Source organism: Myotis brandtii, unplaced genomic scaffold (assembly GCF_000412655.1).
Source record: "Myotis brandtii unplaced genomic scaffold, ASM41265v1 scaffold3063, whole genome shotgun sequence".
NCBI lineage: Eukaryota > Metazoa > Chordata > Mammalia > Chiroptera > Vespertilionidae > Myotis > Myotis brandtii.
Genome location: NW_005361713.1, coordinates 5,804 through 24,575, shown reverse-complemented (window position 1 = coordinate 24,575; position 18,772 = coordinate 5,804). Strand labels below are relative to the sequence as shown.

The following is an 18,772-nucleotide window of genomic DNA, read 5'->3' as shown; positions in this document are numbered from 1 at the left end:
ATATTTCAAGAATAACAATTTAAATATAATAATATTACCACAGCCTTACTAACAGAGTGTAATATCACAAAAGTTGTAGGAAATATTAAAAACCTGCAAATAACAGGATTACTTCTATTATATTCTAAAATACTTTTTATCTCTGGATCTATGGATGTTCATCAGTTTATGTTGTTTATTATATTCCACAAATGAGTGAGATCATGTGATATTAATCTTTCTCCGACTGGCTTGTTTCGCTTAGCATAATGTTCTTCACCATCCATGCATTCATGCTGTTGCAAATGGTAAAAGTTTCTTCTTTTTTACTGCAGTGTAGTATTCCATTGTGTAGATGTACCACAGTTTTTTAATCCACGCATCTGCTGATGGGCACTTAGGTTGTTTCCAAATGTTAGCTATTGTAAATGGTGCTGTTATGAACATAGGGTGCATATATCTCTTCGGATTGGTGTTTGTGATGTCTTGGGATATATTCCTAGAAGTGGAATTACTGGGTCAAATGAGAGTTCCATTTTTAATTTTTTGAGGAAATTCCGTACTGTTTTCCACAGTGACTGCAACTGTCTGCACTCCCACCAGCAGTTCAAGAGGGGTCCTTTTTCTCAGCATCCTCGCCAGCACTTGTCGTTTATTGATTGTTGATCATAGCCATTCTGACAGGTGTGAGATGATACCTCATTGTCGTTTTGATTTGAATTTCTTGGATGATTCGTGACTTTGAGCATTTTTCCTTTGTCTCCTGGACTTCTGTATTTTCTCTTTTGAAAAGTGTCTATGTAGGTCCTTTGCCCGTTTCTTGATTGGATTGTTTATCTTCTTTTCCTTAAGTTGTATGAGTTCCCTGTAAATTTTGGAGATTAAACCCTTACCAAAGCCCCTTTCCCCAGCTGCCAGTAGGGTGCTTGGTTCTACTGAGGAAGCTAAGGCCGCGTTTGGGTGAGGCCCTCACTTTATCCAGAGACCTGCCCCGCTCCAGGCAGCATTGGCCAAGCACTCACCCTCACAATGGCCACAGTCTCAGAGCTCGCCTGCCTCTACTCAGCCCTGATCCTGCACACGGATGAAGTGTCGGTGACTGAGCATAAGATCAATGCCCTCATTACAGCAGCTGGTGTAAATGTTGAAGCTTTCTGGCCAGGCTCGTTTGCAAAGCTGAGGAGAAGACAGTGGAAGCAAAGAAAGAAGAATCTGAGGAGTCCGATGATGACATGGGCTTTGGTCTTTTTCACTAAACTAGCTCTTTTGTAACACATTCAATAAAAGCTGACCTCTGTTGCAAAAACAAAACAACAAAACAAAACCAACCTTATCGAAGATAACATTGGCAAATATGTCCTCCCATGCAGTGGGCTTTCTTGTTGTTTTATTGATGGTTTCTTTTGCTGTGCAGAAGCTTTTTATTTGGATGTAGTCCCATTTGTTTATTTCCTCCTTAGTTTGCATTTCCCTAGGAGCTGTGTCAGTAAAGGTATTGCTTGACATATGTCTGATATTTTGCTCCCTGTGGGTTCCTCTTAGATTTTTATGGTTTCCTGTCTTACATTTAAGTCCTTTATCCATTTGACTTTATTTTTGTGTATGGTGTATGTTGATGGTCTAGTTTCATTTTTTTGGCATTTTTTGGCAGTTTTCCCAACACCATTTATTGGAGAGACTATCTTGACTCCATCGTATGCTCATGCCTCCTTTATCAAATATTAATTAAGTATAATGGCTTGGTTCAATTTCTTGGTTCTCTGTTCAGTTCCATTGGTCCATATGTCTGTTCTTGTGCCAGTACCAGGCAGTTTGGAGCACAGTGGCTTTGTAATATTGCTTGACATCTGTTATTGTGATCCCTCCAACTGTGTTCTTCGCTCTTAGGATTGCTGTGGCTATTCAGGGTCTTTTTTTGTTCCATATGAAATTTTGAGAGTTTGTTCTAGGTCTGTGAAATATGCTGTTGGTATCTTAATGGGCATTGCATTGAATCTATAGATTGCTTTGTATGGACATTTTAATGTTGATTCTACCAATCCATGAACACAATATGTTCTTCCATTTGTTTATGTCTTCCTTTATCTTTTTTTTTCAATGTCCTGTAGATCTCCGAGTACAGGTCTTTTACCTCCTTAGTTAAATTTATTCCCAGGTATCTTAATATTTTTTGTTGCAATTGTAGATGGCATTGTTTTTTTAAGTTTCTCTTTCTGAGAGTTCATTACCGATGTATAAAAAAGCCCAGATTTCTGGGTGTTAATTTTGTATCCTGCTACATTGCCAAATTCATTTATTAAGTCTAGAATGTTTTTAATGGAGTCTATGGGGTTTTCTATGTACAATATCATGCCATCTGTAAGTAATGATAGTTTTACTTCTTCTTTTCCAATTTTGATGCCTTTTATTTCTTCTTCTTGTCTGATCTCTATGGCTAGCACTCACAGTACTATGTCAAACAGAAGTGGTGAAAATGGGCATCCCTGTCTTGTTCCTGTTCTTAGGGGAAATGTTTTTCGTTTTTGCCCATTGAGTATGATGTTGGCTGTAGGTTTGCCATATATGGCCTTATCATGTTGAGATATGCTCCCTCTATTCCCACTTTGTTGAGAGTTTTTATCAAAAATGTTGGATTTTGTTGAATGCTTTTTCTGTGTCTATTGATGTGATCATGTGATTTTTGTCTTTCAATTTGTTTATGTGATGTATCATGTTTATTAATTTGTGAATATTGTACCAGCCTTGTATCCCTGCAATAAATCCCACTTAATCATGATGTATGATCTTTGTAATATATTGCTAGATACGAGATTTGCTAATATTTGTTGAGGAGGATTTTAGCATCTATGTTCATCAGGAATATTGGCTTGTAATTCTCTTTCTTTGTAGTGTCTCTATCTGCTTTTGGAATTAGAATAATGCTGGCTTCATAAAAAGAGTTCCTTCCTCTTGAATTTTCCGAAATACTTTGAGGAGTATAGGTGTTAGTTTTTCTTTGAATGTTTGGAAAAACTCCCCTGTGTAGCTGTCCGGACCTGGGCTTTTGATTGGAGGGAGATTTTTGAATACTGCTTCCATTTCATCAGTTGTTATTGGCCTCTTCAGGTTTTTGATTCTTCCTGATTCAGTTTTGGGAGATTGCATTTTTCTAGGGATTTGTCTATTTCACCCACATTGCCCAGCTGTTGGCATATAGTTTAGTTGTTCATAGTATTTTCTGGAAATCTGTTGTATTTCTGTGGTGTCAGTGGTTACTTCTCCACTCTTGTTTCTGAATTTGTTTATTTGGGTCCTCTCTCTTTTTTTCTTGATGAGTCTGGCTAATGGTTTTTCAATTTTGTTTATCTTTTCAAAAAACCAGCTCTTGGTTTCATTGATTTTTATTTTTTTATTTTTTAGTCTCTATGTTATTTGTTACTGCTCTAGTCTTTATTATTTTCTTCCTTCTACTTACTTTTAAGGACTTTCTTGTTGTTCTCTTTCTAGTTCTTTAAGTTGTAGGGTTAAATAGTTTGTTGCTGATATTTCTTGTTTGTTTGCTTTTTTTTAAAGGTATGCCTGTAGTGCTACGAACTTCCATCTCAGGACTGCTTTTACTGTGTCCCAGAGATTTTGGATTGTTGTGTGTTCATTTTCATTTGTTTCCAGGAAGTTTTTTAGTCCTTTCTTGATCTCCTTGGTAACCCATTCATTGTTTAATATGCTTTTTAGCCTCCATGCGTTTGAATGTTTTGGGGTGTTACTCCTGTAGTTGATTTCTAATTTCATTCCACTGTGATCTGAAAAGATGCCGGATATGATTTCACTGTCCTTGAACTTGTAGAGAATTGTTTTGTGTCCTAACATGTGGTCTATCTTTGTGAATGATTCATGTGCACCTGAGAAGAATGTATAGTCTCCTGCGTTGGGGTAAAATGTTCTATAAATGTCAATTAAATCCCCCTGATCCAATGTGTCCTTTAGAGTTTCTGTTTCGTTATGAAGTTTTTGTCTGGAACAACTTTCCAGTGAAGTGAGAGGTGTGTTAAAGTCCCCTACTATGACTGTATTGTTGTCGATCTCTCGGTTAAAGTTCTCTAGAAGTATTTTTTTTTATATACGTAGGTGCTCCTATATTGGGTGCTTATATGTTTACCAGGGTTATATCCTCTTATTGGATCGATACCTTTACTCTTATGTAGTGACCTTTTTTGTCTCTTGTGACTTTCATTATTATAAAGTCTATTTTGTTGGATATGAGTGTTGCAACTCTAGCATTTTTTTGTTTTCCATTTGCATGGAAAAATGGATTCCATCCCTTCATTCTCATCTTGTGTGTGTCTTTTGTTCTGAGATGGGGCTCTTGTAGACAGCATATAGTTGGGTCATGTTTTTGTATCCATTCAGCTACCTTATGCCTTTTGATTGGAGCATTTGATCCATATCGGTTATTATTGATAGGTACTTATTTATTGCCATTCTAATTCTGTATGGCTAGGTTTCTCTCCCTATTTCTTCTTCTCATAAAAATATGGAACGTTTCATGATTTTGCGTGTCATCCATGTGCAGGTGCCATGCTAATCTTCTCTGTATCGTTCCAATTTTAGTTTATGTGCTGCCGAAGTGAGCACCAGGAGCCTCTTTCTGATGGACTTTGGCTGTCTGCCTTCCAGGGGAATCAGATCCACTTAGAAAAAAAGAAGAAGGTGAGCAGTGGTGGGCCCTCCTTCGGGGCAGCAGAAAGGAGTGACAATCATAGATGCCCTGGCCAGCACACTCCTGGGCTCCATCCCTGCATCTTCCATTTATTGGGAGAGTTTGGTAACAGAAGTGGGAGACCCCTCCACTTGGTGGCTGGGGGTAGGGTGTGGCATCAAGGATACCTTCCTGGAGGAAAGTGAATGCCCGTCTCTGAGCACAGGAAGGGCCTGGATGGAATTAGGGGGAAAGACAGTGCCCATATGTGCAGACTCAGGACAGGTCACCTGACCCACTCCTCACCCCAACTCAGGCAGTGTCTGCATCCTCTCCTTCCCTCTGGCCCCAGGAGCAGAAATTAATGGAGGAGATAGTGTTTCCGCAGGAGGCTGCCCAGAAATATCAAATAGACCCTGAGGAGCAATTCAGGGCCTAGTTCTGGGCCCTGGAGCAGCTCAGCGAGAATGAGAGGTGAGGCCAAGCAGGTGTTGAGCGAGGGCAGGGGTGGACTCTCCGTGCTGGTCAGTGCACAGAACCTGTGTCCATGGCTCCCTGGTCCTCCCCAGACCTTGCTGGGTAGCAACTCCTGGGGCTCCTGACACTGGGAGGGACACCTGAGTTGTGGCTCCTGGGAACTCACAGGTGCAACTCTGTCCTGCAGTTACATATGGTCTTGCCAGTGGAACACTCAGACTTTTATTTTGAGACAAACGGAAGTCATTGAATGATTGACAGCAGAAGTGGAAATGATTTTTAACATGAGCTCATTTTTATGGCCTTTGACCTCATGGAAAACATGTTTGGGTACAAAATCTCTCATTTTGGAAACTCTTAAGTTTTAGCTAAAAGTTTAATGATGTCAGGAAATACAAAATATTCTTTTTAAGGGTAACACAGCAAATACCTTATATTTTCCTGGATATGTGTAATGGCCAGCAATGAAATTCTACATGAAAACCAGAAAAAACTATGAGAACCAAAACAATTTAGGAAGTTGTGACTTTTTTCATGACTTTAATATAAATCTTTTTCTTCAGCTATGTTAGTACGTGATTTAAAAGAGGAGAAAAACATAAAGAAAACAGCATAGCAAGAAGCTTAAAGAATGGACAAGATGACATGGAATGGAGTGGAAATAGAAATAAATATAAATCGTCAGCAGAGAGCCAGGCAATTGAGTGTCCTAAGACTGTGCTGAGAAATGAATAAAGCGGAATACTCGAGAAAACATGTGTGAGGGTGAAGAAGGGAACAAACCTGAGATATTTGTGTGTCTGAATTTTATTGCATTAATGTTCTGTGATACAATTAGTTGAGTGTATCTGCTTCTGACCCAGTGTCTTGCCACAATGCAATTTGATTGTAGGCATGGATTTATTTTTATAAATACAATTTGGTTCAGAAAAAAATTAAAACAACTGCCCACTTTTAGGCAAAACCAACCCCGGTGCTCCTTTCCAGAGGATTATACTGGACACACATATTTATTCCCACCTTCACTACTCAAATACATCCATAATTTATATCTTGAGACCAATTTCTTCACCTTTACAATAAAGCAATTGGACTAGGTACAATTTTTTCTTTTTCAAAAAAAGTAGATTTTTCTTATTGCACAAATATTTCATGGGTATAGGTGGAAAAGAGAAAAGTTTAAAATAAGCGATCATTCACACACTATGTTGGAAATCATTATACATATTTTTATATGTATCCTTTCAGATATGCTCACTGTATATATAAATATATACTTACCTATATTTATAAACCATTTTATGTTATATCACTCTTTGATAACGTATTCTATTAATATAAAAATATTTCTGGAATATTATACCTTCTAGTATCTTTTGTCCTGCTCCATCATAAATCATATCATTTGGCTGTAGTTAATGGATGTGAAATTATTTTGTTTTCTGCTTTATGAGCAATTCTATGATGATCATCATTGTATAGGTACCTCTAAACATTTATTCAATTCGTTTTGAATCAATTCCTGCAAATAAAATTAGTTTCAAAAGTTGCACATATTCTAAATTTTAGTATGTATGAATTTTGAATCACTTGATTGAATTTCCTTGGAGTTTCAATTGGCATCTCATGAGATTTGTAGACTCATTCCCTGGCTCCTTTATCACGTATGTATTAAGTGCCTCCTATGGGCCAGGCACTAGAAACGCAGTGCTCAATCCAAAGAGCTTGTCATGATGGCATGTTTGCATGAAAGAGTCAAGCCAGCCAGCACATGCATAATGCGAAATCAGGATGTGCTGCGTGCTCTGAACTAAAGGTAAAACAGAGAAAAAGACAAATGGTGAGGAGGTAATGTTGTGTGTAGGATGATATGAAGGTTTGTGGGATCAAGGTGGGTTGAGGCTGCTTTGGGAATATGCATAGATAACTAGCAAAATATAAATATCCCAGCTGAGCCCTCATTTTGGGCTCTGGTTCCAAAGTGTTCTCAGTGACTCTGGATCTTTTTTTTTAAGCTTGTATTTACAAGTAAAATAATTGATATTTTTGTGTAATATAAGTTTATTTCTTGAGGAATAAGAATGGTAGTATTTCCATTTTACATATAGTGCTGCTTATTCAGTAGCATTTAAAATTAAATTTTGGATGATGCTCTACGTCACTAATCAAGGGGGAAATAGTACAATTCAGAACCAGAATATATCGCTTCCCACTGCCAAAATGGCTGTTATCAAAAAGACAAGAAGTAACAAGTATTGGTGAGGATGTGGGGAAAAAAAAGGAACCCTTGTGCACTGTTGGTAGGATTGTAAATTGGTGCACCCACTATGGAAAATAGTATGGAAGTCCCTCAAAAAAATTAAAACTAGAACTAGTATATGACCCTGCAATTTCACTTATGATTACTTGAAGAAACCCAAAACACTAATTCAAGAGGATATGTGTACCTCTGTGTTTCTTGCAACATTACGTAGAATAGTACAGATATGGAAGCAACGTAAGTGTCCATCAACAGATAATTCGATAAAGAGGATGTGGTACATATATACTGTAGAGTGTAGAGTATGTTCTATATATCTAAAAGCCCAGTGACCTGAACGGTGAATGACCAGAACAACCAGTGGCTATGACGCATACTGCGGCAGCCAACCAGCTTGATCCCGGCCCTGATCGACCCCTGCCCACCTCTGGCAGGCCCCTAATGGGCTCCCAACACCCCGATCGGGGGCAGGGCTGGTCAGCTAACCACCTGCAGCCCCTCCCTCGGCCGAATCGGCCCGATGGGCCCTTATAGGGACAGGTGGGCTGGACCCTGCTCCGTGCACAAATTCATGCACCAGGCCTTGAATCCAGTCATCAAAAAGAATGAAAGCTTCACATTTGCAACAACATAGATGGTCTTCTAAGGCATGATGCTAAGTGAATTAAGTTGGACAGAGAAAGACAAATACCATGTGATCTGGCTTATATGTGGAATTAAAAAACCAAGTAACCTCATAGACACAGAGGACAGATTAGTGGCTGCCAGGGATGGGGGATGCTAAAAGTGGATAAAGCAAGTGAAAAGCTAAAAAGGGAACACCATATGGTGCATTACTGAGCAACACCAGAAAAGCTTACTATTGGCTAGTGATTGGTGACAACCAGCAAAAAAAACAACAAAACACACCTTTTTTAAAGAAGAAAAACAAGCTCAAATCGGATGTCAGCTACATGTATTGTGAAACTAAACAAAGCCAGACCTCAGGTTCTAAAGGTTATGGGCCAGGTAATGGACAATTTATACCCAGGGTTTTCCCTCTCTCCTAGAGACAGAGACCACCTTGTGAATGTGGATTCTAATTAAGGGACCTTGCCAAGTGGTGACTTTTTAAAGGGAACACCAGAAACTTGGATTAGCTGAACATCATGTGAAGTATTGAGCCAGTGGGTGTGGGTCTGTGATAGTAGTTATATGTCTCCATAGTCTAATAGCTTGAAAGATGTGGTATATATTGTGGGCCTCGTGGCAAACCAGAGAGCCCACAGTTCTTCCATGGATGGTCGTACACCGTCCTTTCATTTCTCTAAGGCAAATTTATTCATCTGTGTAGTGTGGGCAGGACAGTAGGGGAGCAGGTCCCTCAATGGGCCCCAGTCGCCTTTGACAGTTGACAGTGGGATAAAGTTCTGAGCAGGAAGGCCCTTGAATGGTTGAACTTGCTCATTTCTCTGTTTCTCTCTCAGGTACACAAGGCTTCCTGAGCTCAAGTGCTGTGGGTGGGATTGGAGCTCATCCCATCACATGTGTCACTCAGGGGACTTAAGCACCAGCTACCACCTCATCAGTCATGTGCAGGGACTTTCAGGAGCAATTTAACTGGATGGGGTTTTTGCATCACCATGAGCTCTGCAACTACTGTACACAGGGACTCCGCTGTGCTTCCATTTATTTCTTGTGAGGAGTGTTTTAGTCTACAGTATAAAGTGACTTTGTCCATTTAAAAGGACCTGGTATGAGCTTATAAACTGAACTGGTTCATACTGTTTCATCTATGTTTTTATGTCTTAGGTAGCCCGTGAAAAAGGTGAATTAAGCTGTGGTTGTTTCTGAAACATTTTGAAGCCTGTAGAATTCCTAACCCAGCATAGAAAGTTGGCTATAAATTCCTTCCAAGTGGGTAACTTTGTAGAAATTTAGTTTTTAGAATCTAGTATGTATGTTATGTTGGCATTTCAATAACTTGGGGGGAGAGGAATTTGATTTTAATTATTATTGATTTCCTAGTCCTTTAGGGCAGTGGTTCTCATCCTGTGGGTTGCTAACCTGTGGGTCGCGACCCCTTTGGGGGTCGAACGCCCCTTTCACAGGGGTCACCTAAGACCATCGGAAAACACATATATAATTACATATTGTTTTTTTTTATTAATCTCTATGCTTTCATTATGTTCAATTTGTAACGATGAAAATACATCCTGCATATCAGATATTTACATTAAGATTAATAACAGTAGCAAAATTACAGTTATGAAGTAGCAACAAAAATAATTGTATAGTTGGGGGTCACCACCACATGAGGAACTGTACTAAAGGGTCACGGCATTAGGAAGGTTGAGAACCACTGCTTTAGGGAATGTGTGAAAGCAGCATGTACAGTCTCATGCTAGTGAGGGAAATGACATAGAAAAGAGATTTTTTTTTCAGAGAGAAGGAGAGAGAGAAACATCAATGATGAGAAAGGACCATCAATCAACCATTGATCAACCACCTCCTGCATTACCCTCTCTGGGGATCAATCATGTGCCCTGACCGGAATTGAACTATGATCTCCTGGTTCATGGATCAAAGCTCAACCACTGAACCACACCAGCTGGGCTGAAGAGATGTTTGAGAGATGTTTGTACCACTGTCTGTTGAAAATGTTCTTCAGTGATTTGCTATGGATTAGCAATCGTCATGGTGCTGAACCAGTCCAGTTTCCTCCAAATGGAGCGAAAGGTGGGTCTTGGTCCCAGCTCCTCTGTGACTCTGCCTTTCCTCTGTAGGTGGGACGTTGACATAGGTGTGGCAGCCTGTGGGAACCATGCTAGAGCCACCAGATGCTCAAGGCTAATTAGAGTGTGAAAGGCCCTCTCTACAGTACGCCGGATGGCCAAGGCCACTCTGAGAGTAGGAATCTTCATCAGGGTGTCCAAGGATTATATGTGCACAACAAGGTCACTATTTAGAATGAAGCCTCTCAGTAGAATCATACATACTACTGAGTAGCTAGAGGCGAGAGAGAGAGGAGACAGAGGCTAGAGGGAGAGGCTACTGGGACTACTGAGGTTAGGGAGCTCAGGTACTGCTGCTATGTGAGGCACTAGCTCTAGAGGCAGCGTGGGGTTACTAGGTGAGGCTGTAGGTTCAGAGGCTGCTACTGCTTTTTGGGAAAGATGTATTTGTTAACTAGTTGGAGTGTGACTTTCTACCTATATGCAACTGTTGTGAAGAACTGCTTTGCCTGATGGCTCCCAGAATAAAGACTCATTCTTATATACCCACAACTTCTCATGGTTTCCCTGTCTACCACCCAGTGACCAAGGAGGTCCAGCCCCTGGCAGAGAGTCTTGGACCTAACAGTTAGTGTAATAGGGCAAGATCAGGACCTGTACTCCCACACTTGGACCAGCAGGCAGGATGGAGTAGTGAGAGCTTCCAACACTTAGTCCAGCGAGCAGGGTTCAGAATATGTACACTTAGAGCAGTTACACTCTGACACAGCCACTGTATGCAAATTTAAAACTGAACACCGATAGGTACACTGCAGCAAATATTAATAGAAGATTAGTATCTTCAATATCAAAAGAGCCCACAAAAATTACGAAGACAATTTAAAGTCTAAAATGAGCACACACACAGAAATCTAAGTCTAGGATATAAATGGGAAATTCACAGAGAGATACAGTTGGGCTGTCAGGAAGAGGATGAGGAAGATCCCAGATTTGCATAAAATTCAGGGCTCTAGGCCCTGTGTCTGTATCACTGGGTCTCCAAGACCCAGTTTCCCCCAATTTTAGAATGGGGGATTATGATAGTTTCTAACCTCCAAAGGTTTAAAACAGGTGATGACCCCCTGAAGCACCCACCTCCACCTTTGCTGGTACCACAGGTCGGAGGGGACCTGATTTCATGGACGTGGCTTAGTCATTTCTTGCTGTGGAGCCATATCCCCACTGGCCTGGTGACACTACACATTCGTGACTGTCTGACAGCTTCTGCAGTCGGGAGCAGGGCATGGTGTAAGCGATCCCTCTGAATCGGGACTCATGAGACCAAGGATTTGGCTGAGACTGTGGTCTCCCCTGAGTGTCTAGGAGGAAAGGAGATGCTTCCAATCTCAGCCCGGTTGTGGGCAGAATTCGGTTTCCTGCAGGTGTAAGACTGAGGGGTGGATTTCTTGTGGCCGTGGCTGCAGGCGTCCTCAGCTCCGAGAGGCCACAGGGAGCTTCAGGGGCCTCCCCAGCCCAGCCACTTGGTGCTGCACAGCCCACAGAGCAGAGGGCCAGCAACTCCAGCAGAATGGGCGTTGCAGTCTGTGTGAGGGAACCCGTCATTGTGTCAGTGCCACCACAGTGGACATGCGCTCTCCTGCTGTCTTCAGATGAACTCATGGACGGGGTTCGATGGGGTCAGGATAAGCGGGGTGGGTGGCAGGGTCTCTTCCCAGGAGCCACCATTTGGGGTTGAGTGACAGTGTGTGTGTGAGGAGGGTGTGGGCACGAGGTGCCTGTGGACTTAGAAACTTGAGAGAAGTGGCCGCTGAATTGTCATTTGAATGATCTGACTGGGTGTGTCTCTGTCCCACAGCCTGACCATTCCCTGACCCAAGGCCCTGAAGGTCAGCAAGTGGAGCAGGGGCCCAGGACAGGAAGCACTTACTGGGCTTTTCCCCAAAGGCCTCGGCTGGGAGTCCAGCATCACCGTCCATGGAATGACCAGGGAGGAGGCACAGTCTCCTGAGAGCTGGGGCTGCATCTGTGATTCTTGGGGGCAGGAGTCCTGCAGCTGTGGGTGCGGGTTTGCGTTTCCTCCAGCTCCCACTCTAGCACCCAAACTAGCCGTCCCTGACCAGGCCACTCATGGACTTCCACCCTCTGCCCTGTGCACAGGTGCAGGCCCAGGTTCATGCAGCCCAGCCCAGGGCCCTGGGGGGCACCGCAGGGAAGTTCCCGTGCCCTTGGAGGAAATGGGTGAGAAGCTGCTGCCTCAGCTCCAGCCCCCAGGGATGTCGAGGACACGTCCTTCCCGATGGGTGTTGGTGTGACTCAGCTTCAGGGCAGCCCCAGGTCATCAGTTTCAATAAAAGTATTTGAGGTGAAATACACGTCACACAAAACTGACCATCTGAGTCGTTTTTACGTCTACAGTTCACTGGTATGATGTATATTCACACTGCTGTGTAACCATCCCCCCCACCATATTTGTCCTCCTGTGATGGGATCATTTCCCAAGCACAGTGCCCTCAAGATGCATGTGCTTGGTCCCAGCAGGTGTCAGAATCCTCCTCCTTCTGAGGCTAATACTGTGGGAGCAGGTGGTGTTATGGGGGATGGAGAGAGGTGGCGGGGAGGCGGAGGGCTGGCAGCTCCCTGCCCTCAGCCCCTGTGGGCTCCTTCCTTGGAGGCTGAGGTTGTCCCTGCAGGGCTGCAGGTTCCCAGCACCACATACCCATCCAGGTCTGGTGCCAGGAACACACCTCCAGCTGCTCCTGGGTGTGAGGTCCTCGTCCTGGCCCCTCAGACAGCCCTGCCGCTTTCACTCAGGTGGTTTCAATACTGGGCACATGTCTAATTTTATACAAAAGTTGAATTTCTAGCATCCAAAGGAGCCATTCAAATACCTCAGCCCAGGGCCTTCCATGCGGCAGGAGCAGCCAGTGATATGGACCCTGAGAGTGTCCTCCTGGCCTCTGCCTGTTCCACCTGAGCCTCCTGGGCAGTGTCTGCTCCCCTTCTTGGCTTCCAGGCCCAGGGCAGGGGCAGGTTCTGTCCTCAGCTCAGTGCTCCTGCTTTTCCCTGGAGAAGGCTTGGCTGAGCCTGAGGGCCACCTCCACCCCCACCCAGGAGGTTCCATCTTTCTCCAGAAGTCCCAGGACCCTGAGAAGTTTGGGTCTCGAACCATGAGTAAATCCACACAGACAGGAAAGAGGGGACTTGTCCAGGCCTTCCATAGAGGCACTCATTCTACTATTCATCCTGTTATGCAGGGCTTCCTACCATTGTCCAGGTGCTAGTCCCCACCCTTAGGCACTTACAGACACTGGAAGGAGGTGTTTAAGTGGGTTTAGAACATGTAGACAGCCCCCTTGTGATATGCCAAGTGTTCCCTCCATTTTTCAAACATTAACTTTTTAACACTCTCCATAACCTCAGAGAGCATAGGTTGTTTATTATTGCTGAGTGTCCAGTGGGAAAACTGAGGCACAAATACCATTGCTCTCAAACTTTGCACCTTAAAGTACAAATATTAACACCACACAGGTTCTGTGGAGCAGGCCTCTGGGCACCATTGGTTAGGTGCCTCAAGGTGTCTGTGAAGCAGGAGATGTGTTTTCACTGAGGCTCGACTGGGGATAGATTTGCCTCCCAAGGTCACTCGTGTGGTTTTTGTCAGGATGCAGTTTGAACTGAGAGCCTGAGTTCCTGCCTGTTGGCCTGGGCACTTTCTCAGTTCTCTCCTGTGGGGTCTCTACATAGGGAAGCTCAAAACATTGGTGCTTGTTCTCCTTGTTCCACAGATAAGACAGACAGACAGACAGAGACACAGACACAGAGAGAAAGTGAAATCAGGAGGAGAGGAAGGGACATCAAGGATGAGAGTACCAGCCCTAACCGGTTTGACTCAGTGGATAGATCGCCAGCCTGCAGACTGAAGGGTCCCAGGTTCGATTCCAGTCAAGGGCATGTACCTTGGTTGTGGGCACATTCCCAGTAGGAGGTGTGCAGGAGGCAGCTGATCGATGTTTCTCTCTCATTGATGTTTCTAACTCTCTATCCCTCTCCCTTCCTTTCTGTAAAAAATCAATAAAATTTATATATATAAAAAGAATGAAAGTACCAGAGAATGACTCTATGTTGTTCAGAAGCCAGTTACTGAGCACTCAGCGGACACACAAGGATGTTCACACCAGGAGGCTGGACTCACTCAAAGCCACTGTGAAAGCTCCCACCACATGGACCCACATGAGGCACTGGGTCTGATGCTAAGTTTAACAGAGACCACTGTGAGGTTTTAGGCCAGTGAGTGACAACATCTGAATTTCCTGTGATTTCAAACCCTTAAAGGTGCAGACTTGAAAATGAGGCCAAATGAGCAGTGACTTCCCTAAGATGACACGCTGGACTCCAGGCCTGTTTTGTCTAGTGTTCCATGCTGTGTCCCACTCATTCTTGTCACTCGTTCACCTCTACCTTTGTGTATCAGATTCATGGGACACCAATCTACAGGTGTTAGGGGCCCTGTCGCATCTACACCTGCTGACTTCCTGTGGAAATGGTGTCGAGCATCACCCTCATTGGGCAGGTTGGGAGCCTGGGCCGGCCCTTAGAGGCACAGAGGTTTCCACAAGACACAGAACTAGTAAGAAAGAAGAGGTATGAATGCAGCTTTCTCCCCCAAGCAGGGGGCATGGTACATTCCCAGGGAGCTGGGGAGCTGTGTTGGATATTGGTGTACAGGTATGGAGACAACATGGGCATAGAGGGTGAGAGGTCACCAACCAGAGGAGGCTTAGGGTGACTCTGATTGGAGGAAGGCCCAGGTCATGGAACCTTCAAGGGGTGACCTCACTTCCTTTGTGACAGATCCTTAACAGAAATTGGAACCGTGGTAACCAGGTACCCACATTCTAGAGACAACTGCCTTTCCCGCTCACTTGAGTAGAGAGGGTGAAGAGACTAGGATGTTTCTGTGTTGTTTCCCGTCCTTGCGAGGCTCTGGGCAGAAGAGAGCCCAGAGTGAGATATGTGTCTGTGGCCGTAGAAATCCAAATGAGCCCCACCGCCGACTACCATCAACCTCTGGCAGGAAGACCCGTCGGGTTACTGTGGGCATCCCAGGGAAGGAATATCCAAGCCAGGCCATAAAGTGGGTCCGAGCTGGGAAGGCCCACACTTCTTACTCCTCATGCCGGGTATGTGTTTGTTGGGGGTGGTAAGGGACAGCGTGGGATGAGGGACACACATCCTGGGCAGGAGCAGGTTGGTAGGTGTCAGAAGCCTGGAGGCTCTGTCATGTTCATTACCCAGGTCATGGTTCATAGGAAGGGAAGCTGAATGCTGGGGACTGAGCTCCACTATCCACTTGTTAATCAGGGATTCTTACTAGGTCATCTTCTTCCCTCCCTGCCTGGAGGTCTTTGCAGATGCCCCTCTCTGCCTGATCTGGGGAGCAGAATGGGTGGTGGGCATCTCCCCCGCTGGTAATGCCCGGGCCCCTGATGCCTCCTGGCCCGGTAGCGGGCTCTGTCTTTGCAGAGCTCCAGCCATGATGTCGTAGAGGAGCGGGTTAACAGGTTCATTGATGCCAGCAACGGGTACAGAGGACAAGTGGACCAGACCAGGAAATCCATCCATTGCCAAACTGAGGTGAGAACCTGCCCACACCCAGGACCCTGAGATGACTGGGGTGGGACCAGAACTCAGACTCAAATCTGGGGCCTCAAAGTTTTCACAGGCCCACTCTCAAAGGAATCTGTTCCTCCAATCCTCCCGACCAGTTCCCTGGTAGGGTGGAAAAGCAGTCTTCGTGTGTTTGTTGGGATCATAGGAAAACATTTTTGTTATCTTTGCATTTTTCTCATTTCAAATGTTTAACTCCCTGCCCCAAGTATCCTGTGGACCAATCCCAGCTCAACTGTCCTTGTAGACTTTCTCCAAACCTTATACATCATCCCACTTAATAGTGCTGTGTATTTAAAGAAAATGGGAAGGGATTAAAGTATTGGATATATTTCTCTACAACCTCACATCCCATAGAACACGGCCAACCATTGAAATGTGGCCCGGTCAGGAGCTGTGGCCCTACCCATCTCCATATCATCCCATTGAGGACGTTGTTTTCCTCAGTGATTCAGGCTTTCACTGTTGTTAGACCTTGACGTGAATCAGTTCTTGCTACTTCAGCAGGGCTGCTGGAACTTCCTCACTGTGTCCTAATAGACTGTATGATTGTGCTAGGTCAGCCATTACACAGGAACACAGATGTGGTGGAAGGTTCCTGACACTTCCTGGCTCAGTACCCGCTCTATCTTTGCAGAACTCTGAGGAGGACATCACGGAGGTGGTGACCCATGGGCCCGGCTACACCACCAACCAGGTCAGGGTGCAGGTGAAGCAGGCTGACGACACCGTCCAGTATCTGTCTGAGGTGAGAGCTGGCCCAGGGTGGTCTCCACACGCAGGACCCCAAGATGGCCAGGGCCTGCCGAGAATCCAGACTTCAATCTGCAAACTCCCCCAGGGCCCTCCCAGGGCTTTTCCACTAGCGTGTCCACAGTCCCATGACAAAGCAATCTGGACCTCCACTGCCCCCACCAGCTACACGAGAGAATGGAAAGACACTCCTCACATATTTGTGGGAATTTTAAAGAAAAAATATGTTGTTTAACTCACAGTAGGCCAGGAGCACATTTGGATTTTGTTATTTTGTTGTTGCAACTACCCGCCCCAGGTCTCCTGTAGAGCAGTCAGCTCCACTGTCCTCGCAGACCTTCTCTGAGCCTCACTCATCATCACACTTGACTGGTTGGTTTGTCAAAAAGATGGGAGGAAGCAAAGTACTGGATACTTTTCTCTGCAATTTGTCATCTCACAGAGCAGGGCAAACCACCCTAGGCCCACTGGGCCAGGAGCTGTGGACTACTCACCTCCATATCATCCCATAAAAGACGCAGTCTTCCTCAGGGACGCAGCCTTTCAGGGTTGTTGACCGTGACATGCTGCACCTCTGCTGCTAGTTCAGCAGGGCTGCCGGAACATCCTCACTGTGTCCTAACAGACTGTCTCAGTTTGCCAGGGCTGCCATGGGGTAGAGCCGCAGATTGGGGTGGAAGGTTCCTGAAGCCTCCTGGCCCGGTACCGGGCTCTGTCTTTGTAGAGCTCCAACCAGGACATCACTGAAGGGCTGGTCAACGGGTTCAACTACTCGACCTTCCTCGACCCAGGGAAGGTGCATCAGGCCACAGATACCATCCAGGGCTGGACTCAGGTGAGAACTGGCCTTGAGGGTCTCTACACCCACAAACCTGAGTCAACTTGGCAGTGCCCAGAACCAAGACTCAAATCTGGGGACCCTGGATGCTCTCCCATGGCCCCTAGGGTGTGCCTCAGCCCCATGACAGAGGAATCCGGGCCTCCACTCTTCCCTCCAGTTACATGGGAGAGTAGAAAGACGCTCCTCATATATTTGTGGAAATATTAGAGTGAAATAATATTGTTTTATTCATAGTAGACCAGGAGCACTTTTGCCTATCGCTGTTTTTGTTGTTTAAACTACTCTTGCCAGTATCCTGTGGAGCAGTCAGCTCCACTGTCCTTGCAGACCTAGTCCAATAGCGGAGGTCGTTTGGCCAGTGCACATGGACATGGGTCTGATGCAGTTCAGCTACCACATCAGCAGTGCTGCCCGGAACACTGATGTGTGTCGGAATGGACTGTGTTAGGTTGCTTGCTCAGGCTGCCGTAACATAGGACCACACTGGGTGGTGTTAACAGCAGACATTCATTTTCTCACAATTCCGGAGGCTAGAAGTGAGAGGTGGTGCTGTCAGCGGGGCTGGTTTCTCCTGAGGGGGTCGCTCCTCAGCTTGTAATGGCTGTCTTCTCTCTGTGTGTCACATGGACTCCCCTCTGCACTGCCATGTGTCCTCCCCTCCTCTTCTCAGGACACTGGTCAGATTAGATAAAGACCCACACCACTGATTTCACTTCACCTTAATGACTTGCTTAAAGACTAAAACTCAAATGCAGACACATAATGAAGTTCTAGGGGTTGCAAAGTCATGGAATTGGGGGTCACAATTCAGATCACAACATGTACCACCCCCCCTGGAGATGGACGCCCACTGCTGGTGGAAGAATGTGCAAATGTAAAATGTAACAGATACAGGCATATTCCAAACCCAAAGGGCTGTAGCAGGGACGGTGCCAACAGCAGTTTCTGATGATGGCTGCTGCCTTGCTCCCAGCCTGGCTCGGGGTTTTCTCACTCATTGAAATTTTCACCTGTCTGACGTCAGGCTGTCCAAGGCAATCACAGTGTTCCTTCATTGGCAATTGCCTCACAGGGACACTGAGTCACCTGTCACTTTACACTCACCACATGGATTTTCTCCCTCTCGAGTCCTCTGCTCATATTCTTGCCTGTTGATCACATTTCTCCAGTCTGGAGTCTGCAGGCATTTGCTGCTTTGCAGAATCTGGGATCTCCACAATGAGGGTCTTAAAATGCCCTTTAATGTAAAAGGATGAAACAAAAGTGTCTTTTTTGAGGTCAGTGGTTTTCATAGGCCATGTTTACCATGTTCACTGTCCCCACACAGGGATGGACAAGGTTCCCACACCCTTTGCATCCATGTCAGGAGCAGATCAGTCTCAGGTAGCTGAGACAGAATGTCATCC

The 18,772-nt window shown here is 45.0% G+C and overlaps 1 long non-coding RNA gene across 1 annotated transcript; it reads right to left on the bottom strand.

Moving 5' to 3' along the window:
- Nucleotides 1-7,045: 7,045 nt before the first annotated feature.
- LOC106726716 lies at nt 7,046-13,935 on the bottom strand. The gene is made up of 3 exons (XR_001362801.1): nt 13,924-13,935; nt 7,454-7,456; nt 7,046-7,133 (listed from the first exon to the last, which is right to left on the bottom strand). It is a non-coding gene; the product is annotated as an uncharacterized LOC106726716 (long non-coding RNA).
- Nucleotides 13,936-18,772: the final 4,837 nt, after the last annotated feature.